The sequence below is a fragment of the Balaenoptera physalus genome, assembly GCF_965194825.1.
Source record: "Balaenoptera physalus genome assembly, chromosome: 17".
Taxonomy (NCBI): Eukaryota; Metazoa; Chordata; class Mammalia; order Artiodactyla; family Balaenopteridae; genus Balaenoptera; species Balaenoptera physalus.
In genome coordinates this window covers 75438688-75457131 of record NC_138895.1, presented here as the reverse complement: position 1 = coordinate 75457131, position 18444 = coordinate 75438688, and the positions used below count along the sequence as shown (strand labels likewise).

The 18444-nt window shown below is 44.7% G+C and overlaps 1 pseudogene across 1 annotated transcript; it reads right to left on the bottom strand.

Annotated features, from left to right (window-relative positions):
- Positions 1 to 1281: 1281 nt before the first annotated feature.
- On the bottom strand, positions 1282 to 18310 carry LOC309647107 (cytochrome b-c1 complex subunit 7 pseudogene; annotated as a pseudogene). The gene has a single exon. The product of its transcript is annotated as a cytochrome b-c1 complex subunit 7 pseudogene (transcript).
- Positions 18311 to 18444: the final 134 nt, after the last annotated feature.

Here is an 18444-nt window from a genome sequence, read left to right as displayed (position 1 = left end):
AGACCATGTGGGTCCCCTATAGATGCGCCATCATAATATCCCTGTCCCACCCCTGGCAGCAACAGGACAGCATTGAGGGATAGCTCTTCTCGCCAACCTGCCAACTCCTTTTCAGTCTTGTGAAGGCAAAATAAAACTTAATAGAAGACTCTCTTTTCTTTTGACCGGCTAAAAATCAGTCCCCAAAGGAGAATCATTCCTCACTGTTTCCAAAATTATGATACTTTTCTCCAGGATTGTTTCTAACTCCGTCTAAAAGCATCTTGACTTTCAGTTTCATCTTCTCCCTATTCCCTCCCCCAACCCCCTGAGCTGGACTTCCAGGGACTGAACCATTTTATCTTCCCAAGCAGTGCCGCCCTCTCTTGCCTCTTGCATGTGCCATCTGCGTGTCTGGAACACCCTGCAAAGGCAGGGAGAGGGTCACATGCAGAACACAAGCATGAGATTAAACAAATGTAGTAAACAGTGTTACAAAAATGAGATTGCATCCCATGTAGCTTAATGAGGGACATCCTTCACAGACTGTCACCCTTTCTCTGCAGTGATCCCTTGGCCGTGTGTCTGTAAGTACTAATTAGGATGCTGACTAATACTCGTTCACAGAGGCCAAGTATGAGTGACTCAAACAAGACGAGAGCTTGTTGATTTACCCCTTAACAGGAGGTGTTCAGGGAAGGTTGTTTTCTCTGCTCCACGATTTGATCCAGGTAGATTACCTACCAGGTGTGAAGTTCACTTTAGTAAAAGCTTTTCTACAGTCCTGCATTAAGGGGAGACACCTGTCTGGGCACCAGCCGTTTCTGCTCACCGCCAGATCTCATGATCTAGCATATGACAATCACATCCTGGCAAACCTCCTCGCCTGGGATATGCTGTGCTTTGCACATAATCAAGACTCAATAAATATTAGTTTAGTTGGTTTAAATATATGTGTGTATATATGTTGAAATGTATTTATGCGGAGATCCCTGCCAAAACAGCAGATGGGGAACTGTGTAATACACATAAGAATGTAAAACAAGGGAAGAGCAACAGAAAACCACTCCATTGTTAGAGTAATTCTACCTCCAATTAAACTTGGAAAATAAACTGTCCACATCCCAAGAGGATGTCATCAGGGTTTCCATTTGCAGTCATCAGGAACTAGTTCTCACACACTCTCCCCATTCTCTTCCTAACTCTCTGACCATCCTTTTTATTACTTTTATATAAATTTATCCATCTTATTTATTTATTTTTGGCTGCGTTGGGTCTATCGTTGCTGCGTGCGGGCTCTCGAGTTGCGGCAAGTGGGGGCTACTCTTCGTTGCAGTGCACGGGCTTCTCATTGCGGTGGCTTCTCTTGTTGCGGAGCACAGGCTCTAGAGTGCAGGCTCAGTAGTTGTGGTGCACAGGCTTAGCTGCTCTGCAGCATGTGGGATCTTCCCGGACCAGGGCTCGAACCCATGTCCCCTGCATTGGCAGGCGGATTCTTAACCACTGCGCCACCAGGGAAGCCGTGACCATCCTTTTTAAATCTTCATTGTTAACCTTCTTCATCTGCCTGTTTCTCCAATGCTGATGTTCCTGAGGTTCCAGTCCTAACCTCTTGCCTCCTCCCCACACATGCTCTTCCTGGTAGGTTCAGCCAATCCTGTGGCCTTGGTTGCCATCTATGTGCCTATATCTCCCCAATACATATCACAAACCCAGATCATTCCCCCAGAGCTCCCATCCTGAACACCCAACTGCCCATGGTCATCTCCACCTGTGGGAGGTTCCCTCCCTGGGAACACCTGTTTCACTTTAACCGCTTTTAACCCCTGGCCCCTCGTTATCTCCTCCACAGCCTCTTGTTTCTGGGGTTCCCTGGTACTTACAAGACAGCTCAAGCTCTCCTGCCTTCTGGGTGTCCATTTGGCTCATAGGAGACTCATATACCTTGGCACCGGAAAGGCTGCTCTACTCTGCTCCCAACCCCACTGAAATAGGTAGAGAGGCTGGATGGGCTCCATTAGCCCATGTTCAGCGAGGGAAGGGGATTCCAGGCTCATCACCAGGCAGCCCCCTCCCAGCTCTACGAGCACCTCCACTTTGGTTTGGGGACCCAATGCCCCACATTCCACGTGGTGCTACAGAAAGGGGTCAGGTACTGCAGCTCACCTGGTAATGACAGCATTCACTGGGCCACCTACCAGATGGGAGACTTTGGGCAAGTTACTTCCCATCTCTCTGCCTCGGTTTCCCTAAGCTTGAGATGGGGACCATAACAGCAACTACCGTGTGGGGCTGTAGTGAGACTGAATGAGTTAGTATTTGTAAAGCATTTAGAGTGATGCCTGGCACGTAGTAAGCACTTCACTTAGCACTTCATTTAAGTCAATGAACAACAAAAAAATGCAAGCAGGAATTTTTGTTGAATAAACAAAAGAATGAATAAATGAAAGAATGAAGGCAGCCCAGCAGACCTGGATTCTAATCTCAGCCCTGCCATGGATGTGCCATGTGGTCTAAACCCTTGACACTCAACAGTGTAGTCTGTGGGCCAGGAGCTTCCCTGGAAGTAGAATCTCAGGCCACAGTCCAGACCTACTGATCAGAATCTGCATTCTAGCAAGATTTCCAGGCGATTCACATGCACGGTGAAGACGGATGGAGAGAGCAGCCCTCATGCCCAACGTTGCTCCTCGTCCTGCCTCACTTCTCCGTGCTACAGAAGAGCAGCATAGATCTGTGCATTCCTCCAGGAGGACCCTTCCAGGTTGGCAAGGCTTTGGGCTGCATAAGCTGAGACCACCACAAGCCTTCACCTATCACCCCAGTGGAGGGTTTCAAAGAGCTCAGTCTGCTTGGAACAGACACAGCCCTAAGCAGGCGCATGGCTAGCTCTCGTTGGGAATCTGATCACATATGGTCCATGGAGAATCGGTTCTTCTCTGGGTACAAAGGCTGGGAGTGAAGGGGGCCAACCCTCTGGTGCATCAGTCTCCTAACTGGTCCTCAAGTCTTTCTGTCCATTCTCCACACTGACGTCAGGGTCAACCTTCCGCAGCAAATCTGACTGTTGACCCTGCTCCTCCTCCCCTTCCAGTGACTCCCCATTGCCCTCAAGATCAAGTTCAAAGCCCTTAGCTTAGCCCACCAGCTCCTTCACAGCTTGACTCCAACCCACCTCTGCAGCCTCTGTCCCTCTACAGCCTCCCTGACACATTTCAGGCCAGCTACATGGAGCCATTTGCTCTTTCAGGGCTGTGGACTTCCAAGGAAGGATAGGATATGAACAGCACAGAAGAGTGGAGATGTTCCAGGCTGGACAAAGGTGGCAGAGGCATGAGTTTGGAATACGGTGGATGTATTCAGGGCCCAACACTTTGGATGTGCTGTACTCATTGGCCGGAATGCCCTTTCTTCTCTATTTCCAACTGATAAGCTTGGCCACATCCTTAAGATCCAGCCCTGCTGTACTCACCTCTCTAAAGCTCGTCTTAATCCATCCAGGTAAAGATGACGTCTCCCTCCTCTGTGACCAGGAGCATTTTGTGAACAGGTCCATACCACCTGATGTATGGCAGTGTCCTTTATGTACATGTGGCTGTTTCTTCACTAGACTATTGAGGCAGAGACTGTAGCCCCAGATTCTAGCCTAGTACTTTGCATGTTGTGGCTGCTCAGTGTTTGCTGATATGGAGAATGGCTCCATCACTTCCTTTCCTTCTACTGAATAATTCAATATGCCCCAGTAGACGGGGGTTGACTCAAAGGATGACTCAAGGACAACTGGAATATCTAAGAGGCTAGGGCCTAAGGGTCATATAGACCAACATTGTTATAGTACAGATAAGGGAAAAAGAGCCCAGAGATGTTAAGCAACTTACCCACTGTCACACAGGTAGTTTATAATTCAAACCCAATTCTGCTCTCAGGATTTTTCCTTTTTCTTTTCAACATTTCAAATCTATTCTAAAAAATTACATATACTCATGGTTTTAAAAAGTTAAATACTCCAAAAGCGTGTCTAGTAAAATCAAGTTCTTGCTCCTTTCCCTGATCCTCAGGCTCTCAGTTTCCATTCAGCAGTTCATTGCTATGCTAATATTTGTATATATTTGCACACACACACACACACATATATATACACATATATCAGACTTTCTGTTAATATAGATGCCCATATATGAGATTCACCAACTTTTACTTACACTCACGGTAACAAATATAGACCACAATTTTTCAAACTATGGATAATGGTGCATTAAAATGTTATAAAATCAATTGATCAGGTCAGCATAGGTGTGATCTTGTTTGTTTTGTTTACTGAAAAAGAATGAAATGGGATGGAACAGAGGCTAGGACATCTAATAATGGAAAGATGAAGTATTGTTCCATGACACTTCTGTTTCAGTTTTTTTTTTTAATCAAGCCTGTGGAGGTATAATATGCATATTATAAAAATTCACTTTTTAAGTGTAAAATTTGATATGTTTTACCAAATGCATTCAGTCATGTGACCACATCACAATCAAGATATAGGGCATTTCCACCACCCCAGAAAGTACCCTGGTGTTTCTCTAAAATCAATCTCTTCCCCCATCTTCAGCCCTGGCAACCACTGGTTTGCCTTCAGTCAGGAGAATTTTGCTTGTTTCCACATTAAACCGTTTGTGTTCTTATATATATTTGTAAACTCCACGATGGCAGAGATCTTTTTTTTTATCTGTTTTACTCACTGCTGTCTCTTCAATGCCTATTTCAGTGTCTGAAAATGTGGTGGTTACTCAATAAATATTTGTTGAAAGAAAATGAATGAAAGAACAAACCAATGAATGAATGAACGAACCAGTTTGTGATGTAAAATATAGTTCTTACAGTGAGTTATGCTTAAAGAAGTTTGGAAGTCCCGGCTGTAGATGATGCCATAGAGTCCGTACATTTGGAAACTTGTTCCATGTCATTTTAGAGCTGTCGCATTGCTTCTAAAGGCTGCAGAGTATTTCACTATAAGAGTACACGGTACTTCTCTAACTGGTCCTCTGTTGATATACACAGCAGTTATTTCCAATCTTTTTCTACTAATAATATCCTTATACATATGTCACTAAGCAAATGTGTGTATGTATGTGTAGGATAAGCCCTGGAACGTGATATTGCTAGGTCAAGGGTTAGTGCGGTTTTTATTTTGCAAGACATCGTTAAATGGTCTTGCAAAGAGGTTTTCCTGTGTTGCACTCCCCCAGCAATGCTGCAGAGTGCTGGTTTCTAACCCTAAATGTGTGAGCAAACGTCTTTTTTATTTTGCCAGCTTAATAGGTAAATAGGGCACCTTGTAGGAGTTTTAGTTTGCATTTTTTTTAGCAGTGAGAGTAAGCCCCCTTTCTTGTGTTTAAAGGCCGCTGTTATCTATTTTTCTATGAACTTGGAACTCTCTGCTCAAGCCCTTTGCTTTTTCCTTTTGGGTTGTTAGTCCTTCTCCTTTTTCATCTGTGGGAATTTATATAGGTCTTAAGGAAATTAGCTCTCTGTCTGCGCCTCACATGTTGGAAACATTTTTTTTCAAGCAAGTGTGTTGTTCATCTTTTGGCTTTATAGTCATTTTTGCAAGGCAGAAAATTTTAATTTTATGATATCATATGTGTCAATCTTCTTTTCTTATATGGATTCTGGATTTTGTGTCATGTTTAAAAAGACAAAGTCCTTCCCCATTTGGATATTATTTAAATAAAATCTCCATGTTTTCTTTTAATACTTTTATGGTGAGGGTTTTTTTTCCATTTAAATCTTTGCTCCATCTGGAATTTATCTGGGTATGAGGATCTAAGAAGGAATCTAAACTTTGTTTAAGATGGCTACCATTTGTCTAAACATAACACCATTTATTAAATAATCTCCTTTTCTCCCACTGATTTGAAATGTCCTCTTAATCATAAACTAAATTTCTATGAATATTTGGATCTATTTCTGTACTTTTCACACCGTTTTATTGGTCTGTCTATTCATGCACCATTACCAAACTGCTTAATTTATGTTAGCTTTAGAATATATTTTAATGTCTTTCAGGGTTAGACTACCTTTTATTTTTTAGAATTTGATTATTCTCATCTATTTCTTTTTCCACATAAACTTTAATATGTTTAATTCCAGAAAAAAAAATCCTATTTTTCAACTGGGATTATGTTAAATTTAAATATTAATCTAGAGACAGTTGGCAAATGTGTAGTATGCAGCTTCCTCTCTTACAGATATTTTTCCATTTATTCGCATGTTTGTGTATGTTCTTTAGTAGCATCTTCAAATTTTATTCATCGACATCTTACACATAACCTGATAACTACATTCCTGGATATGTAATCTGTTTGTAGCTATTCAAAATGGACTTCTTTCTTCCATTACATTTTCCTGTCTGTTTCTTATTTTGGAAGGTACTGACTTTTTTACCCAGACACGTTACTGAATTCTATTGTTGGCAATGTTTTCTAATAGAATATCCTGGGCGCTGTGAGTATAAAATCATATCTACAAGTAACGTCACCCTCCTCTTAAATGTTTACTGCTCTTATTTCTTTCTCCTTTCTGATCACATCAGCTATGCCTTGGGACTATTGTCTGGCAGTGACAGAGATCGTGGACTTATGTTCGTAGGTAATGGGCCTGCTGCTGGGGTTTCATGGTTAAGCATGTGTTGTGTGTGTGTCCTCACTCCCCCACAATGTCCTGTGTGTGCCCCCATTGTTTTTACAGCTGGGACTGAGGCAAGGGTGGCCCTAGGGAACAGAGGGAGAACAGAACTGATGCCGAAAATGAGCAAAGTAGGTAGAGTCCGTGTCTCCAGCCCGGGGACCCACAGAGACGCCTCTGTCTCCTCTCTCCTCCTCTTCCAAACTCTCAGACGGCCCCCTCCCCACACCATGGCTCCCCATGCCCCATATCTCACCCCCCCATCATGAAAGCTCACTGGAGCTCAGATTCTAGTCCCAGAGCTGGTGCTGTCCACCTGAGCCTCAGTTTTCTCATCTGTAAGGTAAAACTCCTACTAACCTGCTCTGCCTACTTCCTAGGGTGGACACGAAAGCAGCAAGGCAACCCTGAGGAATTTAGGCAGCTGGTGGCCCTCCAGCCACACACATGGTCCTTGTGATGGTGACTTCAGCTCTCCAGCCAATGGAACCTGAATAGAGTTACGTGCATGGAGAGAGATGCTGCGGGACTGTTTCCTTTCAACTCCATCCCGGGCTTACACAACAGGCTCTGAGGACCAGGGTGAATCTCCAGGCTCTGTAGTCCTGGCTCTCAGCTCCCAAGCAGAACCCTGCCCTTCCCAGGGAAAGATAATAGATGGCAATGGCATTGCCAACTGGCTCACTGGGACCTCCAAGGGCCGAACTGCTTTTTCCAGGTCATGCTGGTCAAGAAGAGCCTTGACAGCCATGAGGGAAGACTTGCTATGGCCAATGTCAACGTCTGTCTGCCTGTCACTGCCAATCGGGCAGCAAATGGGTCTCTGCAGGGCAAAGGATCAGTCCACTACAATTTAGGCAGCCACTTACCACCTCCAAAAACATTTTTCTTTTTTTTTTCCAACAATAATTATAATAGATATTTATTTAAAGTAATACATTTGCAGCCCAGATAGTTCTACATTGTACATTTCAGGTTTAACCAACTTCATAAAACTACTTTAGGACAGCTGCATCCACAGATTTAGACTATATGATTATTTCTTTGCCCATTCTTCTCTCTCTTTTCTCTCCCAAACAACCTCTTTCAGATATGGTTCAAGGTAGAATTTATCCTCCTCATATTTTGTCCACTGCTCTTTAGGCAAGATCAGCTGCCTTATGGTCAGGTCCAGTGCTCTCTTAATGTGAAACACTGTGTCATTACAAAGGGTCTCAGGAAGCCTTCTTATGGCCTCTTTTACATCGTCATTCTTATATATTGCATCATCTTGCATTAAGCCCAGTTTATTGAACCCAGAAGCATCGAATACCCTCCAGCCACTTGCTTGATGCTGCCACGGCAGGCCTGCTCGCCATTTTGACCCAAGACAGAAGCATTGCCTGCTGGGTAAGTCCTAGAGCCAAAAGCAGTTTTCAAAATACACTGACAAACAACCAATTGGGAAGGGAAAAAAAAGATGTCGACCACAATTGTGAGTGTAAAGAACGCGGTCCCAGAGCAAACTGATGAGGCAATCATTAAGATCATCAATGGGTAAGTGGACGATTTCCAGAAGAAACAGCCAGGAAACATATGAGTTCTTTTTTTTTCTGCCTCCTTTTTACTTATTCATAGTTTCTCAGCCTTCTGTGAAGAGCACGGATGTTACTTTGGCAATCACAAAATAATTATTTTATTAATCTAGACAGCTGTTTCGAAAAAAGCCTAAGCCTTCTCCCTTGCTGTCGTGTCCCGCAACAAAACAGCACCCGATGTGCACTTAAACATCAGAAGCTGACAGACACTTGGCACATACATTGGGAGCCACCCTGGGCACAGAGGGGAGGGCCAGTGAGTGGGAGCCCAGGAGAAGTAGAAGACCCAGAACTGTGAAGGAAAACAATAGCGGTTATGGGTTCAGGGTCTACTGTCAGATGCCCTAGGTTTACCTACCGGCTCTGCTGCTTAGCAACTATGTGACCTTGACTGGCACACTCAGGCTCTAAGACTCATTACCTTGCCTGTAAATAATAGGGGGCAGGTGTATGCGCCTTTCAACCTTGTGAGAAGTCACTGAGGTGATGTATGGAAGGGAATCAGCACTGTGTCCTACACGTGGTAAACATTCAAAAAACGTACGATTTAATTTGTGCTGTTGCTATAACTGAAGAAGGCTTCCTTCTGGAGTAGGAAGGAACACTATCAGATGGGACTTTAGTCCTCGTCTATAGGACTTACTGTGTGACCTTGGGCAAGTCACATCACTCCTGGGTCCCAGATGATCTCTGAAGCCTCTTCCAACCCGGACATTCTGAATCTTGTTCTTAGACCATCGCTATTGGCCTGCTTTGGGTTCAGTGGGATCCCAGCCCACTTTCCTGGTCACTGCCCTCACCCAGATGGGATCCCATGGCACCTTGTGGAGATCCCGTAGTTCATAGCCGGAGACTCTGATGGTGGGAAGCTCGCCCATGGGTCGGCCCTCCCTTCCCCAAGAAAGCCAACTTCTTGTTTGGGCCTCTCTGCCATTTCCATGGAGACAAGAGACAGAACAGGAAGGTATTGAAAAGTCCTTCCTTCAGGAAAAGGTTCCTCCCCTCCCCCGGGAGCCCACATTGCAGTGACGCACTTTCCTGCATCCACTGAAACCAAAAGGATTTCCCATCCCACAGGCCTCTGGGCTATTCTGGGGAAAGGAAAGCAGGCCAGGTGGCCCCGTAGAGGTGACGCCCTGGGGAGCCAGTCCAACCCAAGTGCAGCTCTGCCTGCGCCCTGGCAGCTTTCTTCTGATTGGCGGCCCATCCCTCCCCTCCTGCAGGGACCTGCTTGCTCTCTGGATATAAGAGGAATTTGCCACAATCCCTGCTCTGGGAGCCAAACCCTCAAGCACCAGAGGACAAAACCTCACCAAGAAGGCCTGGAACAGATTGTCTCTTCTCTTAGCAGAGCTCAGACTACTAGTCTCACACATCCACCTGGACGAGACGGGACTCACACTTGTGACACCATTTCCAATGCTCCAGCCTCAGAAGCAGTGCCCACCTTAGGAGAGCCCGTATCAGCAGGGTCCTCTGGTTGGATGCCCTTCCTGCTTCTCCTTCCTGCACTGCTGGGCCCTCCCTAAGTGTGGTCCCCTCAGGTGCCCAGGGCCACTGTGTTCCCATCAGGGTAGCACAGGCGTTGGAGTCTTTGCTTCAAATACCAGTTCTGCCACATACTACCTGGATGATGTTGGGCAAGTCGTTTACTCATTTGAGTCTCTATTTTCTCATCTGTAAAATGGGGATAATAAAAACTACATCATAGAGTTTTACGTATTCAATGAATGTTTCCTCAGGGCTTACTCAAGGGCTAAGATTATTCCAGGTGCTAGAGATACAAAAGTGAGCCAAAATTACCCCAATTCTTGAGAATTAACAGAGACGACGCTTGAAAAGTATAATATCTTGCAGACTTCCATCTCTAGCTATGGTATTTTGTAACACACCAACCCTCGTCAGAGAATAGCTTTAAAATCTGAATTAAACTACAAAAAAAATCGTTTGAAAGCATTGGACAAGGGTTCTCCACCTTTGATGTATGTAAGAGAGCTTGTTAAATCAGTTTCCTGGGCTTCATCCCCAGAGATTCTGACTCACTGGGTCAAGTTCAGGTACATGAATTTGCTTTTCTAACAAGTTCACAGGTGATGAAAATGCTCCTTATCCAAGGAGTGCTCTGAATTACATGGCCAGAGGAGAGCCACCGCGGTACCCAGGATTTGAGAGGTCAAGATGCTAGAGAGAGGGGAACACCCTGTGGTGAGCCTGACGTTCTAGACTGCTCTTTCCCTTGTGTTGTAGGAAAAATGTGGTGAGAGGACGGTTGTGTCCCAGGTCTCGAGTCAGTCCCTGGGACGGGCCACCAAGTGAGGATCCCTGGCTCCACGCAGGAAAGAATTCAATAGCAAGCCAGAGTAAAGCGAAAGCAGGTGTATTTAGAGAGATACATACTCCATAGACAGAGTGTGGAACATCTCAGAAGGTGAGAGGCGGCCTCAGGGCATGGGGTCATCTCTTTGGAAAGTGAGTGTGGCCTTGGGAGATACACATTCCATGGAGACAATGTGGACCATCTCCAAAGGCAAGAGCAGCTGAGGGACGGGGGTGGTTAGTTTTTATGGGCTGGGTAATTTCATAGGCTAAGGAGTGGGAGGATTATTCCAACTATTTTGGGGAAGGGGCAGAGATTTCTAGAAACTGGGCCATGGCCCACTTTTTGGCTTTTTATGGTTGGCCTCAGAACTGTCACGTCGCCTGTGGGTGTGTCATTTAGCATATGCTAATGTATTACAATGAACGTATAATGAGGCTCAAGGTCCACTGGAAGTCAAATCTTCCACCATCTTGGGCCAAGTAGGTTCTAACTGGTTTTTGTGGTATCCTGTTCTTCTTAATGGTTGTGTCATTGTTTTAATGGTTGTGCCCTACCCCCTTCCCTCCTGTCTCATTGAGCTTCTGCCAATTTTTTTTTTATTGAAGTATAGGTGACTTACAATGTTGTGTTTAATTTCTGCTGTAAAGTGACTCAGTTATACATACATATTCTTTTTCATATTCTTTTCCATTATGGTTTATCACAGGATATTGAATATAGTTCCCTGTGCTATACAGTAGGACCTTATTGTGTATCCATACTATATATAATAGTTTGCAACTGCTAATCCCAAACTCCCAATCTTCCTCTTCCCCACCCTCCCTCCCCCTTGGCAACCACAAGTCTGTTCTCTATATCTGTGAGTCTGTTATTATTTCATAGATATGTTCATTTGTGTCATATTTTAGATTCTACATATAAGTGATATCATATGGTATTTGACTTTCTCTTTCTTACTTCACTTAATATGATAATCTCTAGGTCTATCGCTGTTACTGCCAATGGCATTGTTTCATTCTTTTTTATGGCTAATACTCCATTGTATATATATATACCACATCTTCCTTATACATTTATCTGTCGATGGACATTTAGGTTGTTTCCATGTCTTGGCTATTGTAAATAGTGCTGCTATGAACATAGGGGTTGCATGTATCTTTTCAAATTATAGTTTTGTCTGGGTATATGCCCAGGAATGGGACTGCTGGATCATATGGAAACTCTATTTTTAGTTTTTTGAGGAACCTCCATACTGTTTCCCACAGTGGCTGCACCAATTTACATTCCCACCAACAGTGCAAGAGGGTTCCCTTTTCTCCACACCCTCTCCAGCATTTATTATTTGTAGACTTTTTAATTATGGCCATTCTGACTGGTGTGAGGTGGTACCTCATTGTTTTTTTGATTTGCATTTCTTTAATAATTAGTGATGAAGAGCATATTTTCATGTGCCTATTGGCCATCTGTATGTCTTCTTTGGAGAAATGTCTATTTAGCTCTTCTGCCCATTTTTCAATTGGGTTGTTTGTTTTTTTGTCATTGAATTGTAGGGGCTGTTTGTGTATTTTGGAAATTAAGTCCTTGTCAGTCACATCATTTGCAAATATTTTCTCCCAGTCTGTAGGTTGTCTTTTTGTTTTGTTTATGATTTCCTTTGCTGTGCAAAAGCTTATAAGTTTGATGAGGTCCCATTTGTTTATTTTTGCTTTTATCTCTATTGCCTTGGGAGTCCGACCTAAGCAAACATTGGTACAATTTATGTCAGAGAATGTTTTGCCTGTGTTCTCTTCTAAGAGTTTTATGGTGTCTTGTTTTATATTTAAGCCTTTAAGCCATTTTGAGTTTATTTTTGTGTATGCTGTGAGGGTACATTCTAGCTTCATCTATTTACATGTGGCTGTTCAACTTTCCCAGCACCATTTGCTTAAGAGACTGTCTTTTCCCCATTGTATATTCTGGCCTCCTTTGTCGAAGATTAACTGTAAGCATCTGCCAATTTTTAAGCTCTGTGGAGCTGACAGACAAAGTAGAATGCAGCTGTTGAGTTTTCACCAGTGTCACGGCACTTGGGAGACAGAAAACTGAAGTGCAGGGCGACCAAAGTAAACAGGGTTTGAGGAGCTAATACTCTGCAGAAAAAAATAACGCAGAGAAGTGACCCCCACATTCTGGACATCTTTTCCTTGTGTTGCAGGAAGGGGGACCCCTTCCAGGGCCCAAGAGCGGGCTCTTGTCTAACACTCGGAAATGAATTGTCCGAGGAGACACATGTGCTGACAGAGCAAGAGACTTTATTGGGAAGGGGCGCCCGGGCGGAGAGCAGGAGGGTAAGGGAACCCAGGAGGACCCCTCTGCCACGTGGCTCGCAGTCTCGGGTTTTATGGTGATGGGGTTGGTTTCTGGGTTGTCTCTGGCCAATCACTCTGACTCAGGGTCCTTCCTGGTGGCACGTGCATCACTCAGCCAAGATGGATTCCAGCGAGGAGGATTCTGGGAGGTTGGTCAGGCATGTAGACTGGCGTCTTCTCTCTCCTTTTGACCTTTCCCGAATTATTCCGGTTGGTGGTAGCTTGCTAGTTCCTCGTTCCTTACCAGGACCTCCTGTTGTAAGATAACTCATGCAAGTGGCTACTATGGTGCCTGGCCAGGGCGGCCGGTTTCAGTCAGTGGTTCCCCTAACACTTGGAGACATTTTCCAATTCCAATTCCCTCCAGCCCAGGCCACGTGCCTCTTGCCTCCTCTGTGGTTCTGTTAGCTCTGTCTGAGGATCCACTCACTCGGGGTTCCCATCCACATGAGCACAGAACTGAAGTGCAGTGGACTTAGTGCCCCATAGGGCACTCAGTGGGTGCAAGTCTCTGGATAAATTATGCCCCTGGGAGGTGTGGACCAAGAACTGCCATATCAGTAAACAAAGGATGTTGCAGCCATGAAATCATCAGCCACTGCGGCCACCGACTGTACACCCTGAGGGGACTCAGGATGGGAAGGAACAGGATACCGGCCCTAGATAGTTAAGGTGCACATCGAAGGAATGATTTCAATGAACCCAGAATTCTTTCATCTTCCCATACATAGAAAGCACTAAATTCATTAACTTGAGATGCCTGGTTTGCTTTGATTAACAGTCATCTTTTGATGTTCTGACCACCTAGTTTTTGTTGCAGAAACTCCTATCTATCCTGGCTTCTCCCTTCCCTCAGAGTACTCCCTCTGAGGGATCCGAGGCTGTCTCCCAGGCTTAAGTTCTCATCAAGTCCACTGGATGAAACATAATTCTCAACTTTTAGCTTGTGAATTTTTTTCTGTCGACAAAAGGGTCCTGTAATACAGCCTACATGGTTGTCCTGAATTGAACAAATAGTTTCACTTCGCAGTGGCTAGTGCAATATTGCCTCTTCCTGTGTTTGTCCATAATGCTAGCAGGTTTCTGCTGTGCCTCATGAAAAAGCGAGACTTTTCCTCTCTGCTATCACCATCAAAATTTGCCTGTTTCTTGTAATAATAATAGCCAACATTCATTTACTGCTTATTTTGTTCTAATTAATGTTCTTAGTGCTTTGCACATTTTAACCCATGGAATCAGCACAATAATCCCATAAGGTAGGCACAAGTATGACCCCCATTTGCAGATAAGGAAACTGAGGCACAAAGAGGTTTAAGAATTTGCACAAGATGTCACAGCTTGTAAGCAGGAGATCTAGAACTCGAATCTGGGAGCTCACTGCAGAGTCTGTTTTCTTAAGCACTAACAGAGCCTCTCAGAGCATTACTTCCATATATCAGTTTAGGAAGGGTTTAAACATCGATCTTGTTATCTGAGCCTAAACAGCAGCCCTGCAATACACACATGGGGAACATAATGTTATCTCATTTTAAAAGTGTGGAAATCAAGACCCAGAGAACATTAGGAAACTTCCCCAAATCCCAAAAGCTAGCAAGCAGCAGAGCTGGTACCAGAAAGTAAGCTTTGGGGCTTCCCCGGTGGCGCAGTGGTTGAGAATCTGCCTGCCAATGCAGGGGACACGGGTTCGAGCCCGTGTCCCACATGCTACGGAGAAAACTGGGCACGTGAGCCACAGTTACTGAGCCTGTGCGTCTGGAGCCTGTGCTCCGCAAGAAGAGAGGCCGCGACAGTGAGAGGCCCGCGCACCGCGATGAAGAGTGGCCCCCGCTTGCCACAACTAGGGAAAGCCCTCGCACAGAAACGAAGACCCAACACAGCCATAAATAAATAAAATAAAAATTAAAAAAAAAAAGAAAGTAAGCCTTATAGTTAGTATTAAAATAACATCATTAACTATGTGTCAGACACTCTGCTGAAATCTTTACATGAATCACCCACCTTAACTCTTACAGCAATTCTGTGAGGTGTTAGTTCCCCCACTTTAGAGAAGGCAAAACCAAGATGCAGAGAGATTTAGCGAGGTCACAAGTTAGAACCATCAGAGCTGACATTCCTGGTAACAGATTTATTGAGATACAATTCAGACACCATAGAATTTGCCCATTTAAAATGTATGATTTAATGGTTTTTAATATACCCAGAGGTGTGCAACCATCACCATAATTAATTTTAGAATATTTTCATCTCGAGCTGGAATCTGAACCCAGATCCATCTAGCTCCAAAGGTTACGCCCTTAATCACCACATTATAGTGCCACGAAAATTCCAGTTCTTTTAAACAGTTTGAGATGTTATTAACATGCCATGCAATCACCTCTTTCAAGTGTGAAAGTTAATGGTTTTAAGTATACTCACAGACATGTACTTTTTTATTACTATGCTTGTGTTTGTGTGTGTGTGTGTGGTGATTGTGAGAGAAGCAGGAAGTATGTGCCCATGGCTCACTCTCTCCGGTGGTCTCAGGGCTGCCAGTATAAATCCACTGAATCTCTCACTGGTTTTAGGGAAACTAAAAGCTCTGGGGATGCTGAGCGTTTCTGTAGAAGACATGCTTACGGAGATGAAATAACTCACAGATGGCTGTTTGCGTCAGAGACAGGATCTGCAGAATCTAAAGAATGGATTCCTTTATGGTTATGTTTCTCAGGGCCAAAGGCCAAACCGCAGTCATTCAAGGGTCTCCTTGATCTGACCCTGGTGTGGCCCCCAGTGTTTCTCTAAAACGGCCTCCAAACAGGTTCCAAACGTGATCATGCTCGGCCGCCTGCCTGTAAGGAGACTCCTCGCATCTTCACAAAACTAAGCCACCCATCCCCCCGCTAAGCCCTCCCCCAGTTTCCTGTTGCACTTGCAGTAAAATCTAAACTCCTGCCCATAATGGGCTTGCCTCTCCAACCCATCTCCTTTCATGCTGCCTTCCCTGCCTTCCAGCCACACACCCAACACTCATTCCCGCCTCAGGGCCTTTGTACTTACAGTTCCCTCTGTCACAAACCCTGTTCTTCCAAATCCATACAAGGTTGACTTTTTCTTAACCTTCAGGCCTGTCCTGATCACACAATTTAAAGTGGCCCCGTCTGCCCTAGGCATGATCAAGTGTATCAATCTGTTTGATTTTCTTTGTAGCACTTATTTTATTCAAAGTTTCCTATTCACTACTGGTTAATTTGTATTTTTATCTCCCCCGGGCCCCCCTCCACCCACTACAAGAACATAATCCACCAGGGCAGCCTTTTTTGCTTTATTCAGTGTTAACCTGTGTGTCTCTGACACCTGGCAGAATTCATGTCCCCAGAGCAAGCACATGTTTGCTGAATAAATGGCTGAGAGACTCCGGTTAGCTGGAATCCTCTACAAAGCCTTCACTGATTCCCTGAGCTGGAAATAATCTTCCTGCTCTGAATGGCAAAGCCACCTTCTCTGCCTCTCTTAAGGTCCTGGGTACCATCTGCCTGTGCTGCAATTATTTATGGTTTCTCTCTCCCCTTCCAGACCTTAGGCTCCTTGATCTAGCTCCATACCTAATTTATCTCTGTATCTCCTGTCTCCTCCCAGCCCTTAGCAAAGTGCCTTGTATATTGCCGGTGCTCCATCAATGCCCCATACACGCTGAGTGAGCGGTGTTGACTGTCGTCACAGATGCCTGCCCAAGAATAACTTGGAATTCCGTGTCCCTGCATGCCAAGCACCATGCTCGTCACTCTGTCCTAAATGACCATGAATGTATGCGCATACGAGGAGATGGATATTGCTGGGCCGAGAGAATTGAGTAAACACGGAGCTGTGCTGGCAGGTTGGTCTGATGATAATTTTCTCCCCACATTCAGCGTAATTGGATGGCTGCTGCTGGCTTGTTCTGCACCAACTCTCTTCAAAGGAGAGTGATTAAATGCAGAGAAGGTGAAAATGAAATGCAGCAATCTTATTAGGGGAATGGAAATATGACACGTGTCACAGGGTCTCTGTAAGGAAGCAATGCAGAGAGGTGCTCTTTTCAAGGCTGATGGGAACTTGAGTTTAAGACGCTTTAAGGGCTGTGACTTTGTTTCCTGTCTTGCAGGTTTGCACCACCAGACTTGAGCCTGTCTTAGCTGGTCTGCGTTTTGCTGGAGTGTTCTATTATGTTTTCTTGCAATACAGAGATCTCACCAGTTGTTACCTAGCAGTGGATGGGTTTGGGGAATCTTTGTGTTTTACCAGATGTTGCAAACAAAACTCCTGCTGGCACCTACACTGAAGTCCCGGTTCCCTGACCCTCACAGACACACTCCTGCCAGACCTTATTATAGTTTCCCAAACTTCCATCTTGCTTTACAGCCATCTATACTCGAGGCTTCTTCTGCCTGGGGATCCCCTCCGCACACCACCACTACTTCCCTCATCCATCCACCGGGTGACTTCATGCTTAAGGTCAACTCCAACCACCCCTGCTCAGCAAGACCTTCCCTAAGTGATCAGTCCTTCCTTTGTGGCTTCACTAGATCTTGTTCTTGCCTTCATCATGGCAATTGTCACATCAAGTTGTCTGTGTCTGTCCCCCACCCCCAGAGGCAGGTACTGAATCTTAGTTATCTCTGTAGCCCTCGTGCCGAGCACAGGATATATAGGACACGGGTCGAAGTCTCAGCTGCAGCCCCGGGGTAGCAGAATCATTCAGTTCATGGACTCTTTCTCCAGACTGCCTGGGTTCAAATCCTGGATCTTGACTTGCTAGAAGTATGACCTTGACTAAGTTACAGGAAGTCATTTCCTCCTCCCTAAATTAGAGATGATGACAATGATAGGTCCCCATCTCATAGGGGTGCTTCTGGGATGAGATATTAATGTGCTATGTAGTGCTCAGACAGTGCCTGACCCACGCTGCCTGTTGCTATTATTGATTATAAGTCATTTACCCAGTCTCAGTTATTTCTACTCATCTCCTCAGTAACAAACTGACAATCGCTGAGAGGCTGCAAACATATGGTGTGATGTGCGGCATTGCTTATGAGAAGGAAAATATTATACAAGCACAGCGAATCCCCATGTCCTGATAAATCATGCCAGTCCCTCTCTGCCTCTTCCTGCCCTCCTTCTCTCCTTTATTTGTAAATTGCTGTGACTTTGTTACGCCTTCCAAATAAGTCAGAGGATGAGGAAACGTTAGCTTATTTGAGTGAAAAACAAAATGATCATTTCTCAATTAGGCTGAGTACACCAGGAATAATTGTTCATCTAATCCCTTGAGGTAAGGCTGGGATGATCTGCCTTTGGTACCTGGTGTTGCTATTGCTAATACTATGCTCCATTCTCGTCCCCTTTGAACCATCACCCGAGTCACCCTCTATCACAGCCACAGAGGAGGAGGGACTGGGTGCACAATTTTGGCCGTATCCGCTTAATGTTTTTCCTTTAGGTTGACTGACTTTTAAAATTTAAACACATGTATTGACAAAGAGAACTTGATGTCCAAAATGGAAAGTGTTTGCCGTAAATAAAAAGTAAC